Below are 17,133 nucleotides of genomic sequence, written 5' to 3' on the forward strand. Positions count from 1 at the left end.
ATTTTAAGCCCGAAGACACCTCCAGATTTAAAGTGAGGGGGTGGAAAAGAATTTACCATGCTAATGGACATCAGAAGAAAGCAGGAGTGGCAATCCTTATATCAGATCAATTAGATTTTAAGCCAAAGACTATAATAAGAGATGAGGAAGGACACTATATCATACTCAAAGGGTCTGTCCAACAAGAAGATTTAACAATTTTAAATATCTATGCCCCCAATGTGGGAGCAGCCAACTATATAAACCAATTAATAACAAAATCAAAGAAACACATCAACAATAATACAATGATAGTAGGGGACTTTAACACTCCCCTCACTGAAATGGACAGGTCATCCAAGCAAAAGATCAGCAAGGATATAAAGGCCTTAAATGACACACTGGACCAGATGGACATCACAGATATATTCAGAATATTTCATCCCAAAGCAACAGAATACACATTCTTCTCTAGTGCACATGGAACATTCTCCAGAATAGATCACATCCTCGGTCCTAAATCAGGACTCAACCGGTATCAAAAGATTGGGATCATTCCCTGCATATTTTCAGACCACAATGCTCTAAAGCTAGAACTCAACCACAAAAGGAAGTTTGGAAAGAACCCAAATACATGGAGACTAAACAGTATCCTTCTAAAGAATGAATGGGTCAACCGGGAAATTAAAGAAGAATTGAAAAAAAATCATGGAAACAAATGATAATGAAAACACAACGGTTCAAAATCTGTGGGACACAACAAAGGCAGTCCTGAGAGGAAAATATATAGCGGTACAAGCCTTTCTCAAGAAACAAGAAAGGTCTCAGGTACACAACCTAACCCTACACCTAAAGGAGCTGGAGAAAGAACAAGAAAGAAACCCTAAGCCCAGCAGGAGAAGAGAAATCATAAAGATCAGAGCAGAAATCAATGAAATAGAAACCAAAAAAACAATAGAACAAATCAACGAAACTAGGAGCTGGTTCTTTGAAAGAATTAATAAAATTGATAAACCCCTGGCCCGACTTATCAAAAAGAAAAGAGAAAGGACCCAAATAAATAAAATCATGAATGAAAGAGGAGAGATCACAACTAACACCAAAGAAATACAAACTATTATAAGAACATACTATGAGCAACTCTACGGCAATAAATTTGACAATCTGGAAGAAATGGATGCATTCCTAGAAACATATAAACTACCACAACTGAACCAGGAAGAAATAGAAAGCCTGAACAGACCCATAACCAGTAGGGAGATTGAAACAGTCATTAAAAATCTCCAAACAAACAAAAGCCCAGGGCCAGACGGCTTCCCGGGGGAATTCTACCAAACATTTAAAGAAGAACTAATTCCTATTCTCCTGAAACTGTTCCAAAAAATAGAAATGGAAGGAAAACTTCCAAACTCATTTTATGAGGCCAGCATCACCTTGATCCCAAAACCAGACAAGGATCCCACCAAAAAAGAGAGCTATAGACCGATATCCTTGATGAACACAGATGCAAAAATACTCAACAAAATACTAGCCAATAGGATTCAACAGTACATTAAAAAGATTATTCACCACGACCAAGTGGGATTTATTCCAGGGCTGCAAGGTTGGTTCAACATCCGCAAATCAGTCAATGTGATACAACACATCAATAAAAGTAAGAACAAGAACCATATGATACTCTCAATAGATGCTGAAAAAGCATTTGACAAAGTACAACATCCCTTCCTGATCAAAACTCTTCAAAGTGTAGGGATAGAGGGCACATACCTCAATATCATCAAAGCCATCTATGAAAAACCCACCGCAAATATCAATCTCAATGGAGAAAAACTGAAAGCTTTTCCGCTAAGGTCAGGAACATGGCAGGGATGTCCATTATCACCACTGCTATTCAACATCGTACTAGAGGTCCTAGCCTCAGCAATCAGACAACAAAAGGAAATTAAAGGCATCCAAATCGGCAAAGAAGAAGTCAAATTATCACTCTTCGCAGATGATATGATACTATATGTGGAAAACCCAAAAGACTGTACTCCAAAACTGCTAGAACTTATACAGGAATTCAGTAAAGTGTCAGGATATAAAATCAATGCACAGAAATCAGTTGCATTTCTCTACACCAACAGCAAGACAGAAGAAAGAGATATTAAGGAGTCAATCCCATTTACAATTGCATCCAAAACCATAAGATACCTAGGAATAAACCTAACCAAAGAGACACAGAATCTATACTCAGAAAACTATAAAGTACTCATGAAAGAAATTGAGGAAGACACAAAGAAATGGAAAAATGTTCCATGCTCCTGGATTGGAAGAATAAATATTGGGAAAATGTCTATGCTACCTAAAGCAATCTACACATTTAATGCAATTCCTATCAAAGTACCATCCATCTTTTTCAAAGAAATGGAACAAATAATTCTAAAATTCATATGGAACCAGAAAAGACCTCGAATAGCCAAAGGGATATTGAAAAAGAAAGCCAACGTTGGTGGCATCACAATTCCGGACTTCAAGCTCTATTACAAAGCTGTCATCATCAAGACAGCATGGTACTGGCACAAAAACAGACACATAGATCAATGGAACAGAATAGAGAGCCCCGAAATAGACCCTCAAATCTATGGTCAACTAATCTTCGACAAAGCAGGAAAGAATGTCCAATGGAAAAAAGACAGCCTTTTCAATAAATGGTGCTGGGAAAATTGGACAGCCACATGCAGAAAAATGAAATTGGACCATTTCCTTACACCACACACAAAAATAGACTCAAAATGGATGAAGGACCTCAATGTACGAAAGGAATCCATCAAAATCCTTGAGGAGAACACGGGCAGCAACCTCTTCGACCTCTGCCGCAGCAACATCTTCCTAGGAACAACGCAAAAGGCAAGGGAAGCAAGGGCAAAAATGAACTATTGGGATTTCATCAAGATCAAAAGCTTTTGCACAGCAAAGGAAACAGTTAACAAAATCAAAAGACAACTGACAGAATGGGAGAAGATATTTGCAAACGACATATCAGATAAAGGACTAGTGTCCAGAATCTATAAAGAACTTAGCAAACTCAACACCCAAAGAACAAATAATCCAATCAAGAAATGGGCAGAAGACATGAACAGACATTTCTGCAAAGAAGACATCCAGATGGCCAACAGACACATGAAAAAGTGCTCCATATCACTCGGCATCAGGGAAATACAAATCAAAACCACAATGAGATATCACCTCACACCAGTCAGAATGGCTAAAATCAACAAGTCAGGAAATGACAGATGCTGGCGAGGATGCGGAGAAAGGGGAACCCTCCTACACTGTTGGTGGGAATGCAAGCTGGTGCAGCCACTCTGGAAAACAGCATGGAGGTTCCTCAAAATGTTGAAAATAGAACTGCCCTATGACCCAGCAATTGCACTATTGGGTATTTACCCTAAAGATACAAATGTAGTGATCCAAAGGGACACATGCACCCGAATGTTTATAGCAGCAATGTCCACAATAGCCAAACTATGGAAAGAACCTAGATGTCCATCAACAGATGAATGGATCAAGAAGATGTGGTATATATACACAATGGAATACTATGCAGCCATCAAAAGAAATGAAATCTTGCCATTTGCAACAACATGGATGGAACTAGAGCGTATCATGCTTAGCGAAATAAGTCAAGCAGAGAAAGACAACTATCATATGATCTCCCTGATATGAGGAAGTGGTGATGCAACATGGAGGCTTAAGTGGGTAGGAGAATAAATGAAACAAGATGGGATTGGGAGGGAGACAAACCATAAGTGACTCTTAATCTCACAAAACAAACTGAGGGTTGCTGGGGGGAGGGGGTTTGGGAGAAGGGGGTGGGATTATGGACATTGGGGAGGGTATGTGATTTGGTGAGTGCTGTGAAGTGTGTAAACCTGGTGATTCACAGACCTGTACCCCTGGGGATAAAAATATATGTTTATAAAAAATAAAAAAAAAAAAATGAAGGAAAAAAAAAAAAAGTCAGCAAAATATATGAAATAGGGTGTTCAGACATGAGAGAAAAGTCAGTACAAGATTGTGATCCTTGAGGGGAGAAAAACAAATGATAGGGGCTGACAGTCAATTCTGATTTCTACCTAGAGACAGACCATGGTGCAAAAGGAGAAAACCAAGATGAGCCCGATGGAATTGCTGAGCTGGGAAGATAAGGTTCAGAATTTGGAAGACTTGGTCAGCTCCAGTTTGCTTGGCAGAGGAATTCCTGACATAGAGGACCTATGTCAAAAAAAAAAAAAAAAAAAGTCAGAGGTATTCAAGTGAGTTCTCTTTGAGGCTTGAGATTCAATAAAGCTGGGCAAAGAATAACCACCAAGGAAAACACAATTCCAGGATAACTACACATTGAACAACACTAGAGCTTGTAGGGACATGGGAAATGTTGGAGTTAGAATCAACAAGAGAGAAGAAAGCACATTGAATAACCAGGGACATTCAGTAGGAACCCCAAAAGACTTTTTCATTAGTAGTAAAGATAAATTAGTGGGTTAGAAACAATTCTAACCCTTCCTAAACAAAACTTAAAACCAGTTTTCAAAATATCAAGCTATTTGGCATGTTAGTTTAGTGCCAGCAGGTACAAAGCCCAGCACTCCTCAAAAGAAAACAATCTAACCTTGATAATCAACAATGTAATATTCACGATGTTCAGCAACCAATCAAATACTAGTAGACATGCAAAGATGCAGAAAAATATGACCCATCATCAGAAGAAAAAACTGTCAGGACACCTGGGTGGTTCAGCTAGTTAAGGGTTTGCCTTCAGCTCAGGTCATGATCCCAGGATCGTGGAATTGAGCCCAGCATTGGGCTCTCTGCTCAGCAGGGACCCTGCTTCTCCCTCTCCCTCTGCCAGCAGCTTCCCTTGCTTGCATTCACTCTCCTTCTGTCTCTCTCTGACAAATAAATAAATGAACTCTTTAAAAAAGAGAGACAGAGAAAGAAAAAATTGTCAATAGGGACAAATCTATAGGGTGTCTGGGTGACTCAGTTGGTTAAGCAACTTCCTTCAGCTCATGTCATGATCCTGGAGTCCTGGGATCAAATCCCACATCTGGCTCCCAACTCCCCAGGGAGTCTGCTTCTCCCTCTGAACTTCTCTCTCATGCGCTCTCTCTCTCTCTCTTTCTCTCAAATAAATGAATAAAATCTTAAAAACAAAAACATATCTGTAATTGACAAAGATGATTGAATTTGAAGACAAGTTTAAAATAGTTATTACAAATATATTCAAAGATTTAAATAACAATATAAGCATAATAAACAAATTAATAATATAAAAGGAATCAAATGGAATTTCTACAGCTGAAAAATTATAATATCTGAAGTTAAAATGTATTGAATAAGTTCAACAAGAAATTAAACACAAAATTAGTGAATTTATAAACATGACATTAGAAACTTTCCAAACTAAAACGGAAAAAAGGATGAAAAGAATCAACAGAATCTCAGTGATACATGGGATAATATCAAGCCATCTATGAATATAAAAAGAGTTCCAGAAACAGAAAGGAGCAGAAGAAATATTTAAAGAAATATTTCCAATGATTTTCCATATTAGGTTAAAAATATCCATCGTCAAATCCAAGATAATTGTAAAACACTAAATAGAATAAACAAATTAAATCACACTAAGGCACATTATAATCCATTTGCTGAAAATCAATAATAAAAGAAATCTAAAGTACTTCATATAAATGTACAAAAATAAAAATGATCACTGACTTTTCACCAAAACCAATCCAGAATATGATAGAATAACAACTTTAAAGTACAGTTGAATAATATGATTTGAACTGCATGGATCCACTCACATGTGGATTTTTTTAATATTTATTTTGAATATAATACTGTAAATGTGTTTTCTCTTTCTTATGGTTTTCTTAATAACATTTTCTATTCCTTTACTTACTTTATTGTTAGAATATAGTATCTTATACATATAACATCCAAAATGTGTGTTGCATTGGTTATCCATAAGGCTTTCTCAACAGTAGGTTATTAGTAGCTAAATCTGGGGGGGAGTCAAAGTTATATCCAGATTTTCAAGTGTGGGGGGATCAGTATACCTAACGCCCATATTATTCAAGCGCCAACTGTACAGCAAAGCAGAAAAAGTGTTATTCTAGGAATCTATATGCAAAGGAAACATTCCTTAAAAACAAAGGTGAAATAAACACATTTCAAACAGAAGCTAAAATAATTCATTGCTAGGATACTTGCTTTACAAAAAATGTTAAAACATGTTCTTCAGGATGAAGAAAAATAATACCAGATGGAAATTAAGATCTATACAAGGGAATAAATGCCCAGAGATATGGTAAATCTGTAAGTACATAAAACAGATTTTTATTCTTTTAGGTTTTTAAAAAAATAGTTGACTGTAAAAAAACAAAAGTAGTAAGTATATATTATATAGTCTATCATATATATATTACCACAAGGAAAGAACAAAGATTGTAGGGTTCTTGCATTTTATATTCAGTGGTATAATGTTAATTTACAGTAGACCATGGTAAGTCAAAGATGCAAAGAGTAACCACAAAAAGAAAATAAGCCCCCCAAATGCTCAATTAATCTGAAAGAAGTCAGTGTGGCCAATAAAGCTAGAGTCTTGAAGTAATTCTTATTGAGTTATTAATCTTAATAAGTAAGTTGTTTAGTTGGTTCACTGTCTTACCTCCTACAGACAGATATTTCTGGAGTGAGCAGCCATGTTGTTTTTCAATATAGAGACATGAAGTATATGCACTCCAAGTACTGTTTCACAAACAAAGACAAGGAGTTTTGATGATTCACTTCTCCCTGATTCAGACCCAACTGTCTGACTATTAAAGAACCATACTTCCCACTATATTTTGTAGTCCCTTGATGGTATCATCATAACTTTGATTTTCATTTTGGAATAAATTACTTGAGAAGTAGATTGACAGTGGGGAATCTTGTGTCTGCTATTTCCACTCCAAATTATGTGGATTTAGAAGCTAATCTTTATGCCCAGCTCCCTTATATCTTTGGCATTATGGAGGAATGTGGGACTCATAGGTTCATATTTTGATTAAGGTGACCAACATTTTATGATCACAACTTTCATTCAGTTAATTCATTTCCATTTTAGGTACATCTAAAAAGTGCAGCATTACACTAATGTCTTAATGCAAAGACAATGATGTGAACAGAATCTTAAACTCAGTTTTAAACTGAGGTTATTATATAAAACTAACCTTTATGCTCTCTATTTACAATTACCTAAAGGACAAAGCTTATATTTTATTAATCTCTATTTCCCTTGCATTTAGCACACATTTTGCCACACTGGGGAAATTCAGTAACTTCCATATTAAATTTTAATTAAGTAAGATAGATTAATTGGGACTGAAAATCAAGTGAACATTTTATCATTGCTCACTGGTAACATTTTTCAGTCCAGAAAAAAAAAATCTTTTGCCAAGAGGACTTTCTGTAAGGAGCTAGTATTAAATTGTAGCCTTGCCCGTGTTAGAATCCATGGAAGAATTCCATTTATTAGGGATGAATCACTTGACTACATAGGGTATGCTATTATACATACGATTAGGAGGTGAGAATACATGACATCATCATTCATAAAAACAACCACACTACGTCTATCATCTATAGAAATCCATGGTGTGGCATTTATTTAGTGGTCAAACTAGTTGATTAATATCTTAAGGGTGTAATGATCTGAAAGGACGTAGCAGCAGGAGAAACATGAGGTAAAGGTATTTGCTAATCTGTATGTTTTAATGGTTTCTTTCATGCCAAACAGTACTTTGAATTCTTAAGCCTAATTCAAAAATTTTCTAGCCTTCCATATTATGTTCTTAACTCCTCCCCCACCTCAAGTAATTGCAAATTCAGAGAAAATAACCTGAGCACACAATTCTTGTCTCAAATTATGTGAGATCATATTTCCTCATTATAGTAATTTGAGTCAGAAATCTGTTGAATCTTAATTTACTGTGCAAAAAGCATTTAAGTTCCACAGATGGAAATCAACTAACAGAATAACTTTCTCTCTTCATTACTTGTTTACAGGGTTATGAATGAAATTCTATATGTTGACATAATTCATTAAAGCAAGCTTGCTATTTTTGCTTCTGAATTAGAAGCAGCTCCTGACTTAGCAGTGGATTTATACTCAAATGACCATAAAAATTGCTGGAGACTTCTGGAAAAAAATATAGTCCCTAGTGAATAAATGCAATCTCAGAAAAATGACATTGGATGGATTCTTTCATGACGATCTTCTAAGAACTTTCCTATCAGAAAAATCAGTGAAATTTAAGACTAATAGGATGTGTTCTCCAGTGTTTGCACAGTTGAAACAGAAATAGAAGACTATTTTCAGTGTAAGGTCTAGGATTAGGGCATTTTGTTCTTAGCAAAGACATTTTCTCATTAGAAAAAAAAAATCTATTCAGGTAAGGAAAAAAAAATGGACTTCATTGTGGAAGTTTTCAGTTATTTACTACAAAGCATAACAGTTTGGATGAATTATGTATTCTCTTCCACTCACTATATTGTGGGTGTTCTGTTGTTTATTACAAAGAAAGTGTTCATGATGTTTCTACTATAAGAAATATATCTCCATGGTTTATGCAAAAGACTCAGCAACATCTTTTTTCATTCTTAGAGCATGAGTAAGCTGGTGGCTGTTAACAGGAATTATTGAATTTAATTTGAACACCCTGTTTTGTGTGTGTGTGTGTGTGTGTGTGTGTGTGTTTCTCCAATACAAAAAGGTGCCTTTATTAAAGCATAGGGACAGGACTGCCTGTTATTTTTAAGAGTACATTTCAGTCTTGCAGAGAGAGCCCATTAGGAAAATATGAGATCTGGGATATTTCTCTTGTGTCCTGCATGGTGTCCTGTTCTATTTGAAGTAAGCTGAAGGGGCAAGTGGAAAGAGACAGAGCCCACAGATGGCAAATCTTTGAAAATAGCTCTGACCTGGTGTGGTTTTTCTCAAAGCCTCTATTTCACCTGGAAGACCTGACTGTATTCTAAAAATATCAATTCCAGAAAAATCTCTAACCATCAGCTGCAACTTTTTCTGAGTTTTGGATCTGCTCTTCTAAACCGCATGCCCCCCCCTTTTTTGGCATTTACCTATTCTCATCATTTAAAAAAGGGGGGGGGCAACAGAAATAAAGAACTTCTATTTCAGAATGTAAGTAGGTGGGGGACCAACAACTATATAACTGAGTACATGGGGGTTAGACGCTTTTAGAAAGACTTCTATTCTAGGCACTTCTAGTTGGACAGAAATAAAAAAGGTAACTGATGAAAGAAGTGAGCTCCGGGGCAGGGGTAACTGTTTAACAGCTGAAGTCCCCTACTCACAAAGAAAATTCTGCAGGAGTGAAATTCCATTCTTTAAACCATTAGCTGTTGGGGTTCTTAGTTGCAACAATATTGAGCAGGAAATATGTACTAGGGTTTTACAAAACCAGTTAAATACACTTAAAATTAAATATTAGGTAATGAAAAATTTTTTTTTGGTATAATCCTAAAACTACTCATAGAAGAAAAACTTTTATTACACCTTAACTTTCTACATTTTTTTCTAAGACTGAAACTTAAAAAATAATAAACCTATAAAATGAAATCCAACATTTAATCCAGAAGAGCTCTGGATATCTTGGTGTGCAAATATATAATTCTTCATGTAAGTAGAAATAACTTTTCAAATTTATTCTTTTTCAAACTAAAATAGAAAGAAAACTCTCATATAAGGTAGCCTAGACACATTAAAAGGAAGATATTTTCACCTACCAAAATCAGTAGGAGGTATTTTCTGTGAGTTTGATATTGTTTAAGCTTTCAAGACACAACATGAGCCATGTATGAACTTAAAGGTCTCGATCATTTCCAAAAACTTTTTCTTGTACTCTGACTTTATAGTTAATGGCACTGAAATCATTAACTATTAATTGAGAAAATACTGAGTGCTCTATCATTGTGCTGGGGTCCATATGGGTGTTTGCCTAAATTGTGGCTATACCATTTTCTTAACTGGAAAGTCTTACTAACTTCTTCGATCTCTGGTATCATCTATAAAATGGGTATGTTAAAAACAGTGCCTGCTTTGTAAGGTTGTCATAATAATGATGTAATGATGTTACGAATTAATGCACATTCTCTGGCATTTAAACAGGGTTCAATAACTATTATCTACGAGGAAAGTAAATTTCCTAGTTAGGTGCTAGGGATCCCATCACTTTAAAGGAGTATGAAGAATTTTTTTAATGGTGATACTCAAAACAGGTATGGTTTGGGGACTATGAAAATAAAAGTGTGGTAATGAACTAAAGGGGGATGGGTAAAAGGAAAAAAATGACAAAGTCATATTAGAAAATTTTATGTGAGCTCAGAAAGCTTCCTTCCACTGTTGACCACAGTCTATCTCAATGTTTGAGCATGGGAATTGGGGCTATTCATTACTACGTGTAGAGGAAGAGAAGTGCCTTTAAATGTTTACTATAATCATGGAAATTATGAACAGTCTTAATTTTCACAATCTCCTCTACCTCTATAATATTTTTGTCACAAAACATATATAATGCTTTTGTTCATACAAAAGGACTTATAATTCACTAAACAGAAGCAGCTAATATACACTTGTGTATATATCCTTGTGAATCTGTCCATGCCCTGAGAATATGATTCTTAGGAGGTATGACAGTTGCATACATGAGCTTAGAGCCCTGGTTCAGTTATGTATGAGTATATAGGTCACAGCAACATACGACCCTTTTAGGCATTCTATAGGAGGCCCGGACCCTTCTCAGGGCTGTTACTAGGGATACCACTATCCTTCTATGCTAGCAAGTTCCTTGTGAGCTATTCCATTGGCCTTCAAACATTTTTATTATTCATTGTGATGAGTTCCCTTGTACATTATAATCAAAGAAAAGTGTCACTGCATAACAAAGACTGGAATAATAGTTTGAAAGATTTTTGTCCAAATATATGCAGATTTGTACTCACTTAAACTGACAACTAGTAAGTACCCAGGAAATTCATTATGCTAGACGGTCTACCTGGAATTCTTGATCTGAACACAAAGATAATTTCCAAAATGTCATATCATACCACCATATAATGGGCCACCTCTGTTGCTGGTTGAATAGTACATGCGATCCGCAAAAAATCTCTTCTAGAGAACGTAACAGCATATTTCAACTAGCCTATATGACCCGCTACTCTTTAGCTTCTGTAATGAGTACATCCAAGTGAGAGCGAGTTGGCAGCAGGAAGAAAGCTAATTAAACACTTTTCAGGTCATGTTATTGAAAATGAGGCCATCTGGTTGACTGTCACTGTGGGTATTACACAGTACTAGTGTCTCTGAACACATAGTATGGAAAACATAGGATTAAAATGCCAGACTTGATATCCAAATAATTTTCTCACCATTCCACATGTAAGAAGAAAGGTTATCACTTGACATGAACATCATTTTAAAAAGAATAACATGTACATCTTGCAGTTAAAATATTCTGTTGATAAAGGGGACCCTGGGTGGCTCAGTCGGTTAAGCATCTGCCTTCATCTCAGGTCATGATCTCAGGGTCCTGGGATCAAACTCTGTGTTGCTCCCTGCTCAGTGGGGAGTCTGCTTCTTTGCTTCTCTCTGCCACCACCCCGCCACCGCACCCCCTCATGAGTACTCTCGCTCACTCTCAAATACTCTCAAAGAAATAAAAAAAAAAAAATCTTTTCAAAAAATATTCCATTGAGATACTCTATGAATTCAGATGTTCAAATTTGCCCATATAGCAACTAAGCTTCTCAGTTGTAAGCAATAAAAACAGACTGGCTGACGAAGCATTTAAAAAAATGCTTATTAAAAGATATTGAATAGCACATAGGATTGTGGGGAAGACTGGAGGATATCTTTTTGGCTAAGCTATCAAGAAAGCATGTGTACTCTTGCAGAATCAGCCCAGTGAGGAAACTCCACTGAGCTATACTGTGCTGGTTCCTAGAGCTGCTATTTGCACCACCATGCTACCAAACACCCCTGCACCCCTGGCCCCTGAAAGCGGTGCTCCGGCTACAGAAGAGCTCCTCAGGGAGTCATTTTCATTAGATTGTTCACTTCAAAATAAAAATCTCCGGAAGAAACTCTGATTGACTAAGCATGGGTAACAGACCTGCCTGGGAGATGGAAGTTACACATTGTGGGGTCCCACTTTGGAGAGTCTGGACCACAGCCTAAAAGATACTGCAGACCGAAAAATCTGACTCAATAATTACAGAGACCATATAATTTATCATTCACATCACAACCCTTCTCAGAGTGAAAGAGGGTGTGCTTTAAACAATGATTCCAGGGAAAGATGTATAAACTGTGGCACTTTAAAGAGAATATGGTATTTGATTACCAGTTTTCATCCCCGGGCTGTGCTCTCAGTGCCACCACGAGGTTTTGCTATGCGTCTGCTTGGCTGTGCTGCTCCCAGAGAGGAGGCTGCCTCTCCAAGGGCTGCTGTGAGAAGCCAACCAAAAACGCCAGGTGATCACATGATATGGGAATCTTTTATGCCTCCCACAGAGATCCAGGTTCTCACCTAGGTGCGGCTGACTCTGTGATACCTGCTGAGCTTCTCTACTAGGCTCTCCAAATAATGCATAGTAAGGTGCACTAATCAAAAACACTTCCACAGATGCCGGGACAAAGCCGCTTTTCTAATTGTATGGGGAATCCAACCTGTAGCTCATCTGAAGTTTGGAGAAACATGTGCTCCCTTTAATATTTTATATATCTATATTAATTATTTATCTTCTATTGAGATAAGCACATTGGCTATAAATGGAACAGATTTGGGATTAACCCTAATTTCTGGTCCACAGATGAGGCATTGCTGGAACCATAGACACCTCCACTGCATTGGGAAATGAGGCCATTACAGGCCTGCATGAGAAACAGCATTTTGTGATGCTGAAATGTTCTCCAGATAACCTGGATGCTTTAAAACCTTAAGAGAAAGGTTCTTCTTGGGGCGCCTGGGTGGCTCAGTGGGTTAAGCTGCTGCCTTCGGCTCAGGTTATGATCTCGGGGTCCTGGGATCGAGTCCCGCATCAGGCTCTCTGCTCAGCAGGGAGCCTGCTTCCCTCTCTCTCTCTCTGCCTGCCTCTCCATCTACTTGTGATTTCTCTCTGTCAAATAAATAAATAAAATTAAAAAAAAAAAGAAAGGTTCTTCTTAAATAACTGATTTCTTGGGGTGCCTGGATGGCTCAGTTGGTTAAACATCTGCCTTAAACTCAGGTCATGATTTCAGGGTTCTGGGATGGAGCTCCCTGTCATCAGGCTCCTTGCTCAGTGGGGCTACTTCTTCTCCCTCGCTCTCTGCTCTTCCCCCACTCATGCTCTCTGTCTCTCTCTTTCAAATAAATAAGATCTTTAAAAAAAATAACTCATTTCTTGAAGTTTATATAATTTTTTATCTTATTTTCTTACTTACTCAGCTTTGAAAATTACTGTGAAGATTTCTGTAAAGCTCCTAGTTTTGTTGCTGAATTTTATTACTCTGTCTTCATTTTAACATCTACTATGTGGCTACTTTGTCAGATAGTTTCAAGGGACAAAGTAATGAATAGCACATGTTCCTTGTCTCTCAGTCTACTGGAGAGAGGGACATGTCAACAAACAGGCACTATAATGTCACAGGTGACTTGACTTTGAACTGAATAGTATTCAACCATACTCATAAAATTGAATCTTTGGGGAGAAAAACCACATGCATTTTAAACTGTATGGACAAAAGATGGAAAACACAAACATATTAAGCCTTTATTCCTAGTCTCTGCAAATAATAATCTTCAGTACAAAAACATATACAAATGGCTATAATTTTGGATTTTTAAAAATAAAATAACTAAAAAAACCACTGCATTTCTAAAGCACAGATGTGGCCATTTTTGCAAAGAATTTACGATCCTTGTCCTTAAGACATTCACAGTCTATTGGGAAGATGAAGATGTCAACAAATGTACATTATAATGTCACAGGTGACTTCACTTTGAACTGAATATTTTTCAACCATACTCATAAAGTTTAACTTTTGGGGGGAAAACCTCACATATATTTTAAACTGAATGGACAAAGGATGGAAGACGTTGCCAAGTTAAACCTTTATTCACGTCTGAAAAATAATTTTGAATACAGAAATGTATAAAAATCATTATAATTTTGATTAGTATTTTTAATGAAATAATTTTTAAAAACTACATTTCTAAAACACAGATGTGGCCATTCTGCAAAGAATTTATGGTCTTTTTGTGACCCATTAACATCACTGCACCTGACTGTTCACAGACCCAGAAACCCATTGGCCAACTCAATGAAGACCAAGAATTAGTCCTCCCCAGGGCCAGGTATTCTGCCCAGTTGAACTGCTGTGAAAACAAAATGAATTATCAAGAATTTTTGTGCTGAGTCTAAGAGGTTTGGGAACGGAAAGGGAAAAGAAAGATATTGAATGGTTAGCATTGAAACCTTGGCAGGCAAATTGCAATTTTCTCTGAAAATCTTGAAATCAAACATGACTATGGTTTCTCTTCAATTGTGGAATAGTTGAAGCTGCCCCAGGAGTCTTCCCCGATGAAGAACAACTTTGTTCATTGACGGATGAGAAAACTAAGATGCACAGGCTTTCAATGACTTGTCTGAGGTCACAAACTTTGTTAAATAACTGAATAATGGAGTAGAGACATTGAATCCTTCGATAACAAAAGACAGTTTTACAAAATTATGCAAACATCATAGCTTACTTAACATATTTAAGTAATCACAATGAATGATTAATGGTCTCTGGTAGGCTTTTACAAAATAGGAATGTTCTTCCTGGTGTGTCAACTCTTGAGTGTGATGGTCTTAAAATTATGCCCGTTATTCTCATTACCACACAACAATGCTTAGACTCTGAAAAGGATCTTCTATGAGAAATAGTCATTTGTCCTAGACTATTCAAATCTAGGACATCTACTCATTATTTCTACTCATTATATCATTTATTCATGTATTGAACTAATATTTACTTAGAATTCAAATGTTAGGCACTAGTTTTTTTGTTCGTGTTTTGTTTTTTGTGTTTTGTCTTTTGCCAGGCACTATTCTTATGAAGGACTGCAAGACTAGGCTAGTATTTTAGAAGCACAGGTATGTGAAGACAAAGAGCTAAAAGGCAATGTCTAAATGAATCATGGAATTAAACTCTGATCTTCTTCTCTAGGACTTTAAAGATATTTTTAAAATAGTTGGGGCACCTGGGTGGCTCAGTTGGTTGAGTCTCTGCCTTTGGCTCAGGTCATGATCTCAGGGTCCTGGGATATAGCCCTGCATCAGGCTCTCAGCTTGGCAGGGAGCCTGCTTTCCCCTCTCTCTCTCTCTCTACCTGCCTCTCTGCCTCCTTGTGATCTCTGTCTGTCAAATAAATAAATAAAATCTTAAAAAAAAAAAGATAACCATATTTTACACATTGACTCACTTGTTCATTTAACACATATTTACTGAACATCTGAGCTGTGACATGTATTGGCTAAATCAAGGGTATAAGAGATGTTGAGTGCTGAAGAAATGGATATAAAGTTTAGCACTTATACTTTGTTTAAAGAGCAAACCCTACTCTTTCTGCCTCATAGACTTCTAATAAGCTAAATACAAGGGTCACAAGATAACTATTCAGAGATTACCTTTCTAAGAGTAAGAAGCAACTTACCTGAAGGATGGAATGCCAGTGTCAGCCATTGGGGTAAGACCAAGGGATGCTTGAAGATAGGTCTCTCCATTGCTGTTGTTTTGCTTTGTCTGTAAAAGGCATGCTGAGATAGACCTGGAATCACTTATTCATCTTTCATCCTGAATGGTCACCGTGGTACAGATGTAGGATAAAACCACCATCCTGCCCATAACAAACAGAACCCACAAATGTGGAAGAACATAGTCCGCTTTGCTTTACAGCTTCAGTGAATCCCTTCCTGCAGACACCTTCCTCACAAAATTGAGATGTGCCACCATTTAAAATGCCAGACTGTATTCCTTGAGCAAGAGGGCTCATAAAAGTTTATTTTGGCATCACCATATAAGAGTTTTCATATCCTCTGGGCACCGTTGCTTTGTATGTCTACAAAGCCAGAGGGGGAATGAGAACTGATAAAAATTCATGAGGAAATGTTTATAGAAGCTGCAGGATTGGGTGGGAGGTGAGTGGTCCCAACTGAGTGACCACCCAGCCTGTTCAACTTTCTCTGCTCCAGCTCTTCTCTGGGGACGAGGGCATAAATCCTGATCATAAAGCTAACTAAAGAAATATGCCTTTTAGAAGGCCCAGTAGACCCAGTAAGCTAAATGGGGTTGGTTCATATTCTTCCTTGCCCATTACATCTCACATTTCATTTCCTCTCCCTACCTTTCATGTCTACATGGCCCAGCTCTTGAAGGCTCACCTCAAATCTCTCTTTGAAGACCCAACCCGCACAGATCTAACCTCACTGTGGGCTCCTGCAAGAGGGACGTGTACCTACTCTGTGGCACCATGAACTCATCTTGTCACTGACATCTTGTCATAACAGTAGATTCGTGCTACTTAAAAGTGGCCTAGAAAATGGAATTTTCCACAGTGACTCTTACTGCAGGGGGCTTAATATATCAGCACTGACTGAATGAAAACAAAGCATTTCTTGATGAGTCAACAATAGAATCCTGAGGTATCACCAATCTCTATTCCCATGTTCATGGAATATGGTGTTGACATGGACATGTGGGAATAGGAATAGAAGCAAACTGAGGTGAAACAATGTGGAAAAAAAATATAGGAGAAAGGGGTGGGGGGAACCATGATTCATTGAAAATTATGTCCATTATTACCATCTAAAGACTTCTGAGGGAAAAAGAAATAATACTCAAATGTAGCAAAGAGAGGTTTGCTCACTTGAGGTGAAATCTCAAGAGACAAGGGAACAAGTAACTGGACAATGGCCCCAGAGTGAGCGCATGTGAAAAGTGCTAAGGGTGAAAAGGTTGGCCCCACACCAGTGTACAGGACTTCCAGTGTCCTCAGTAATGAGGGATGCCTAAAGAAAT

This window comes from Mustela putorius, unplaced genomic scaffold (assembly GCF_011764305.1).
Source record: "Mustela putorius furo isolate JIRA1106 unplaced genomic scaffold, ASM1176430v1.1 tig00000151_pilon_pilon_pilon, whole genome shotgun sequence".
In the NCBI taxonomy this organism is placed as follows: domain Eukaryota; kingdom Metazoa; phylum Chordata; class Mammalia; order Carnivora; family Mustelidae; genus Mustela; species Mustela putorius.